The sequence below is a fragment of the Oryctolagus cuniculus genome, chromosome 1 (genome assembly GCF_964237555.1).
Source record: "Oryctolagus cuniculus chromosome 1, mOryCun1.1, whole genome shotgun sequence".
Taxonomy (NCBI): Eukaryota; Metazoa; Chordata; class Mammalia; order Lagomorpha; family Leporidae; genus Oryctolagus; species Oryctolagus cuniculus.
In genome coordinates, this window is record NC_091432.1 from 112,621,607 (window position 1) to 112,629,656 (window position 8,050).

The following is an 8,050-nucleotide window of genomic DNA, read 5'->3' on the forward strand; positions in this document are numbered from 1 at the left end:
GGGAGCCTGCAGAAGATGAGCCTCTGGCCCAAGGGCTTCCCAGACAAAGTATCTGAGCCCCGAGGCAGCAGCTGGGATGCCCCTTTCTAATAGATGAGGAAGCCAAAGCTCTACTGCACTGGTCAAAGCCAAGTGCCAGGGCTGGCTTTGAACCCCAGACCCCTGAGATTCATCAAGAACCTTTCCTGGCCCTGCAACCCCAAGAGGAAGCTCAGAGACCTTGGGGGTTTCTGCCAGGGCAGGTCAGAACCTGCTTGGATCCCAAAGACAGAGACCCAGGAATGAAGGGGCTCCAAGCCCCGCCTGGCCATGTGGTTAGGTCCTCAGAGCCAAGCTCTCACCTGTCTCCATAGCAGGTTCACTACATGACTCAGGAAAACCCTGCCCACCCCTCTGGGCCAGGCCATGGGTGATGCCCTCCCAAAACAGGCCAGTGCGGTGTGGCATTCAGGTCGGCGCAGCACTGAGCCCTGTGGCTGTGACCCTCCAAATCAGACCTCTGGGAGGAAGGTGAGGAAGGCCTCACCAGCCACCCCTGCCCCCGCCCCCACCCCCTTAGCTCTTGCACATCCAGATGGGGACCCACTGCCAGGGTCCTGGCCAGCTGGCACCAAGTTCAGGGCTGCATCTCTCCCAGGCTGGGCTGGACAGGGCAGGGCAGACAGTGGGTGCGGCCGGAGAGGCAGGTTCTGAGCCGTGTGGAGGGGAGTGGGTTTCCCTCCTCCCCCTTGAATCTAGGTCAGGCTCTGCCCCCCCCCCCGCCCGCCCACCCCTTCGCTCCAAAGGCTGAACAACTAATCCTTTGCAATAACAGCCCCTGGGAACACGGGCAGAGACGAGCCTGGCTCACAAAGCAGGCTGAGTTTTAAAAGGAGGTGTATGGGGTGGTGCTGGGGTGGGGAGTGCCGGCTTCTCAGCAGAGACACCCTCCCAACTGAGGTCTCTGCACGCAGCCCCATCGCAACCCCTCTCCTCTCCTCTAAACTCACTGCTGAGTTTCCCAAGCGCTCAAGGGGATTCCTGCGGTGGGAAACCCCCTCTCTAAGAAGTCAGGGGTCTGGTGGGGAGGAGGAGAGAGAAGCGTTGTCCCGGTGTGCCAGGTGGACATGCCCCTCCCTGCACCCCTGCAAGAACAGGCTATGAGCAGAAGAGTCCAGAGAAGCAGCCAGCAAAGGAAAACCGGAGAGTTCTGGACCCAGATGCGACTGAGCCCAGAGCTGCACGGGGAGGCTTCTGCCAGCCCGCAGAGTTCATGCACCTGCCCTCTGGAAACTGGAAGCAAGATTTTGAGCCTCAAGAATCTGTTAACACAGGATAGCTTCTCAGAAGATGTTTCTGGGCGGGATGATGAACACACAGAAGAAATAAAAGAGGGGAGGTAGGCAGGAAGGAGAGAGGGCAGCGAAGAAAAAAACAGGAAGAAAGAAGGAGACTCACAGGTAGGTAGGTGAACGAGTGGATTGCAATGGTGTCCTAACAGAAGCCTAGCAACTGGCCCTTACAGGGGGAAAGCTCCGTCTTTGCAGGGTTCGCCAGGGGTCAGTGTCAAGCTGCCAACCTGAGGTCGGCTGGGAAGGGACTCGGCCAGCTGGCTGGCCTGGGCCAGTGGGAGCCTGCTCCAGCACACGCCGGAGGACTGATGGGTGGGGACTGCAGAGAAGTGGATTGTGGGAGGGAGGAAGGGCGGGAAGGGGGTTGCTGGAGAGCACAAAGCCGATGGCCTGTCACAGGGACGTCCCTCTCCGGAGGCTTGCCCTTGGACCCCAGCCCACGGGACAGTTTGCTCCTCCCCACTCCTCTGACTCCCTGCCTGGCCTGCTCAGTGCTGTCACATTCACACCTGTCTGGTGTGTGTCCTACCGTGGGACGACTGACCACACAGAGGGCTGAGAGCACCTGCCGCATCCGGGGACTCACAGCGTGGCGGGGAGGCAGGAAGTGAATCATCTGAATTTGGCATGAGCCGCTGGAGGAGAGAAAAGTGTGTAGGAGGCTTGAACTGCCCAGGGCCAGGGGCGCCCTGCATGGGCTGAATGCAGGCTGGCTCCCCTCCCAGGCTGAGTGCCCAGAGGGTCCTCCCCAGCCAGGCAGGGGTGGCCTTGCTTCTGTTGAGTTCTTGGTCTGCAGACGCTGGGTGACAGCCTTTTGGTCTCTGCGGGTCGGGCCACAGGCTCCTGTCCTGTGGGAGCCTCTCCTGTCAAAAGCCTGGGGGAGGCAGAGTCCCCTGGAAAAGCCTAGGATCGGGGCCTGCAGAGAGCTCAGAGGAAGCGGGTGTCCTTTCCTGGCTGCCTGGAGCCCCACCAGCCCCCTAGAGGCAAGGATTTGGGGGTACACCACGCATTCAGAGCAGCCCCCCAGGCCCACCACCCCGGTACTGCCATTTGTGTTCCCCAAAGGGCCCGACCCCACTCAGCCCTCACTCAGCCCTGAACCCAAGAGGCACAGCTTCCACAAATGGGCATTTCCATGCAAAGTGGCCGGGTGTCCCCAGAGGCCGTCACACCCACCCCTGAGGCTGAGAGAGGCAGACGGGCATCTATATTCCTAAGAACCTGGAAACAAAGAAGAGGGAGCTGTCCCCATCTCCTGTCCTCCCTGTGGTCTAGCTGAAAGTGTTCCTGCTGCCACGGTTCTCTCTCTGCTCCGCGAACGTGGGATTTGACAGGCTGCCAGCCTCTGCCTCAGTGAGAGGGGAGAAGGGCTGGCAGGTGTGGCTTGCAGGGAAGGCTCCCACCTCTCTCCAGGCTCTCTCCAACCAGCCAGCCCCCACCCAGACTCCGCCTCCCACGCCCACCTGAGCCAAGCCCAAGCATCCTCCCCGGCTTCTTTCACGAGGCATCTGGAAGCCATTCCCCTCCAGGCTGCCGGCCTTGATTCAGCGGGGTGGAGCGCCTCACCCACCCACTGTGGTGGCCCCATCACAGCGGATTCCGCCCCCAACCTTCTGCACATGAAAGAGGAAATCCCTTAACAGGAGAAAACTCCTCCGGCTTCCTCAGACTCCCAGGGCTGGGAGGGAGTGGCCAGCGGGTCCTTCCCTCTGCCGCTGGACAAGACTCTTTCTAGAAAGTCTTTTATCTGTGTTTTTAAAGGTCTCTGTGTCCTGTAAAAGACCGGTGAGGAGGACGATGTCACAGCCCGCTTCGGCCATTCTTTCCGGGACTGATGGCTGCAGGCAGTTCTTCCTTGAGTCTAACTTTAAATACTTAGAAATGACAGCTAACCACACTGTTGTGGGGAAGGTCCCAAGTCTCGGAGCCTGCCAAGGACAAGCTGAGAGGCAGTCTCAGGTGCGAGGAGCCGCCCGGCCTGGTTCTCATGCTTACGTGGTTCTTGGGACTTCTTTGTCCTTCTGGGCGCCCCTAGCTACAGGCAGCAGCAGGAAGACCGTGCTGGTCAGAACTTCGTAGCAATAATAAAATACCCGAGGTCTAACTCCCATTTCTGCTCTGCAACATGATGGCATTAATCCTGAAATCAGAACACTTCCACTTCTGATCCAGCTCTCTGCCATGGCCTGGGAACGCAGTAGAAGATGGCTCAAGTGCTTGGACCCCTGCACCCACTTGGCAGACCCGAAAGCAGCTCCTGGCTCCTGGCTTCAGATCGGTGCAGCTCTGGCCATTGAGGCCATCTGGGGAGTGAACTAGTGGACGGAAGACCTCTCTCTCTCTCTCTCTCTCTCTCTCTGTATAACTCTTTCAAATAAATAAATCTTAAAAAAAAAAAAAAGAAAAGAAAAGAAAAGAAAAGAAAAGAAAAAGAAGAACTCTCTGGATTGAGAGGTGCCAACCATTCCTGCCCTCAACACTCACTTCTTAAAAGTTCTTTAAAAACAACCCAGGAGTCAGCACTGTGGTGTAGCAGGTAAAGCCACTGCCTGCAATTCCAACATCCTATTTGGGTGCCTATTTGAGTCCCAGCTGCTCCACTTCCGATCCAGCTTCCTGCTGTGGTCTGGGAAAGCAGTGGAAGGTCACACAAGTCCTTGGGCCCCTGTACCCACATGGGAGACCCAGAGGAAGTTCCTGACTTCAGATCAGCCCAGCTTTGGCCATTGTGGCCATTTGGGGAGTGAACCAGCAGATGGAAGCCCTCTCTCTCTCTCTCTCTCTCTCTCTCTCTCTCTCTCTCTCTTTCTCTGTCTTTCCCTTTCTCTATAACTCTCTCTCTCTCAGATAAATAAATGAACCTGAAAACAAACAAACAAACAAACAAAAACAGGACCCATTTCTGCCTGCCAGGAAGGTTTCAGGTTTCTGCCTAGGAGGGCAGTGGAAGGAAAAGGAGCAAACACTCACGTCATATCCCCCGTGGGACGGGCAGGTTCCAGCCCTGGGGCACACAGGAGGACAAGACACTGGCCCCACCGTCGAAGGCTCCTCGCCAGGACTCAAGCCACGAGCACTCTCTCCCGCTCCAAGGCTGCCCCTTTGCTCTTGGCCCTGTGAGCACCCTGGGTCCCAGCTGCAGCTCTTGGGGCAGCAAAGAGGACCAGGGCCTCCTCCTCTGGGGAAAAAAGGTCGGGGCTGGGGCTGGTGGTTCAACAGCTTCTCCACGGGGAGGTCCGTGCCGGCCCTGCCTGGGCATCTTCCCAGCACTGGCCTGGACTTGGGAAAGCCCCCTGCTCCGTGGCTCCCCATCCACAGCCACGATGGGGTTGTGTGGGTGGTTCTGCGGCAAGGTGGCTGAGCTGTGGTACCCAGAGTCAGCTGACTTTAAATACACGAGATCCCCCTGAATATCATGGGTGCACCCTTCACATCAGTTCAAAGGTCTCAAGAGTTAAAAACAGGTTTTTGGAAAAGAAAATCTGCCTCAAAATCCCGCCATCGCCTCCTGCCCGGGCTTCTAGGCCGTGGATCTGCCCTCCAAGTCTCAGAACTGTCAGCCCTGCCATCTTGGGAGCCAAACCCTGGGATTCCCTCCTGCTCCTCAACGCACAATGGGTTTATGTCCTGATAAACCCGGTGCAAGCTGAGGGTACACGAAGCCTCAAAGGCAGTCTAGCCTCGCCTCTCTTAAGCTTGCATTCGGGGCTAGCGTTGTAGCACAGTGCTCTGAGCTGCCTCTGCAATGCCGGCACCCCTTACCCAAGTCTCGGCTGCTCTGCTTCCGATCCAGCTCCCTGCTAATGCACTTGGGAAGGCAGCAGAGAATGGTCCAAGTGCTTGGGCCCCTGCCACCCATATGGAAGACCCAGATGGAGTTCCTAGCTTTGGATGAACCCAGGCTGTTGAGGCTATCTGGGGAATGTACCAATGGATGGAAAATCTCTCTCTTTCAGTCTTTCTCACTGGCACTCTGCCTTTCAAATATATATCTCAAAACACAAAATGAACGTGTTCGGAACACTCATACGCACCTCTAGTTGAGCAAAGTATCTAACACAAAGTCTACTTTAGAATAAAGTGTTGAACTGCTCATGAACTGCTGGCTGGGACTTGCACGGAGTCTGTCAGTGAGAGAGGAGTCTCCAGAGAGCCTGTGGGCGCAGCCAGAACTGGGCAGGGGGCAGGGGGAGAGCTCAGGTGGGGAGAGCTCAGGAGGAGGGGCCCAGGGACTGTCTCTCTCTGAGCCACTTTCCTCGCCTGCAGAATGAAGCTGATCCCAGCTCCCTGGCAGACCGCTGGGCGATTAGGAAGCAAAGGACCGTGCAAATGCCCAGGCTGCGGGCGGCTCGGCTCACCAGAGCGGGCTGGGGAGTTTGGGATCATGCGCTCCTTTCAGGGAAAAGGAGCAGGCCTTTCCCGGGCTGGGGGAGGGCCGGGAGGGGCCCTGGGGAGGAGTGTCGCCTCCTGCTGCCTGTCACCTCCCAGGTGCCTTCCAGCTCTGAAATCCCACAATTATAGGTTTGCATCTTGAGCTGTGAAAATAATTAAAGACTTGGAAAATAGGACCTGAGAGGAAAGGGTTAAAGGCGCTGGGATTATTTCACCAGGAGAAGAGGTGGTTTAATAACACCCTTCTTCACCCAGGGCGGAGTGCTGAGACTAAAGCGCCTCTCGAGGAGCGGCTAACAGGCAGCTAGAGGGATTGAAGTCAGACTGCAGAAGGAAACTTGTGTCGGTTGGAGGTGGATTGTGGCGGGGGATGGATTGGATGACCCCCGGGTCTCCCCCATGCTGGTTAGATGATAGAAACTAATTGCCCCACAGCTGTGAAAGCTAGAGAACAAACAGGCCCGGTGCGGGAGGCTGGCCCAGCCGCAGTCCACCTGCCCAGCCCTTGGGTGCAGGGAAGCCGCGAGGTTGCCAGGCGCCAATCGGAGGGAAGCCTGCGCTCTGGGCTTGCTCCTCAGGCTCCAGAGTGGCCACCCTCCCCACTCCTTCCACACACCAGGCAGGAAGCTGAGCGGGTTCCGGCAGAGCTGTTCTCCTGGGATGGCATCAGGGAAAGGCGGTGGATGCGTGTGCATCAGCCAGGCCCAGTGTCTAGCTCCAATGTCCTGAGGAGGTGGCTGCAGATCAGCCCCTCTGTCTGCAGCTTCCCCATCCCCATGGGCAGAGGGAGGCCTGCAGTGGGGAGCAGGCCAGGGTCGGGCTCCCGACCGTCAGAGGGGCTGGACAGACTCACAGCAATAAGCAGCCTTGCTATCGCTACCCATGAAGCCTCCCCCACGTGCCCGGTGCTGCGCTGGATCCTCCCACAGCGCCACGGCAGGGGCACATGCTCACTGTCCATTTTCAACCTGGGGCGAGGGAGACCCAGGGAGGGCGAGGCACCTGCCCAGGGTTGCAAGCTTAATAACTAGCAGGACTGGGTTTCGAATCCCGCCCCACCTGACTCTCCCCCTTAATCCCTTAAACAATGCTGTTCATTCTGCCCTTCTGCCTGAGCGTTCTCGACAGCTGCCCCCACGGTGGCTCTAGAAATCCTGTCCATGCTGCCTGTGACCCTGTAGCCTCTCCTCCCAAGGTCACCCTCAGCAGGGCAGTGTCTGACCCCAGGGGCCCACCCCGCTCTCCCCAGCTCGAGGCTGTGAGGGCGCATCTGCTTCCCTGTCCCTGGCAGAGCTTGAGCCCAGAAGCAGACCCCGGACCACCCCCCATGCATGCCCTCACCCAGAGGCAGGAGCAGTCCCCGGAAGGCAAAGTGGGCAGGAGGCAGCCGCCTGGGCCCACAGAGACAGACGGCGTGAGTCACGTGGAGGCTCCGCCCCAGTCGCTGCCCCACGAGGAAAAAGGACAAGAGAGAGGGCCCCTTGGCCACCAGGTCAGCGCCATCCTGCCAGGCCATGTGTTGCTCCAGAAGACTCCCTGGGTCCACATAGGAGTGTCCAGATCAGGGCGGGGGAGGGAGAGGCAGGCGGCTGAGCAGGGGCCAGGCAGGGCGGCTTCTGGCAAAGAGGATGCCTGGCTCTCCGGGCCTCATCTCCTGGAGACCCTCCCCTCACACCCGAACTCTAGGCAGGTGGACCTATCTGCAGCTCCCAGAAAGTCTTGCAAATGAGCGCTGCCCTGGGAGCACACGCCCTTCCTGAGCCTCCCCGCCCACCCTGGGTCTCAGCCTCATTAGCACTGCCTCCAAAAGCCGCCACTTGACCTCCCCACTCCAGTCCAGGCTCCACATGCCCCTGCAGGATCCCCACATTACCCAGGGACTGCCCTGGTCACACTGCATAGCAACCATCTGTTTACTCCACTTACGCCACCAGGCCCTAAGCCCCGGATGTCTCTATGGCCACAGCATCCAACACAGTGCCCAGAAGACAATGGGCATTCGGTAGAGGTCTCTGGAGTCCATGGCTGATTAAAAGAGAACAAAGGCGAGAGCAGGTGGTAGGCATCTCATGGGTTCTGCCCCAAGCCCTGGGGCTTCTGGAGCAGTGCCGGGCACCCAACTGGTTCCCGGCCAGCATGAAGCAGGGTGCCGAGGCCGGCGTGCTGACAGTGCAGTGAGGAGTCACCCAAGTCGGTTGGGAGGCAAGGGGTTCAGGTGGAGGCCTGGGTGGGGCAGCACTCCGGCAGGGAGGCAGGCCGGGGGGCAAGGCTGGGAACCCGTGTCAATGTCCCTCTAATCTGGAGTTTTCGGGGAAGCCAAGTAGAGG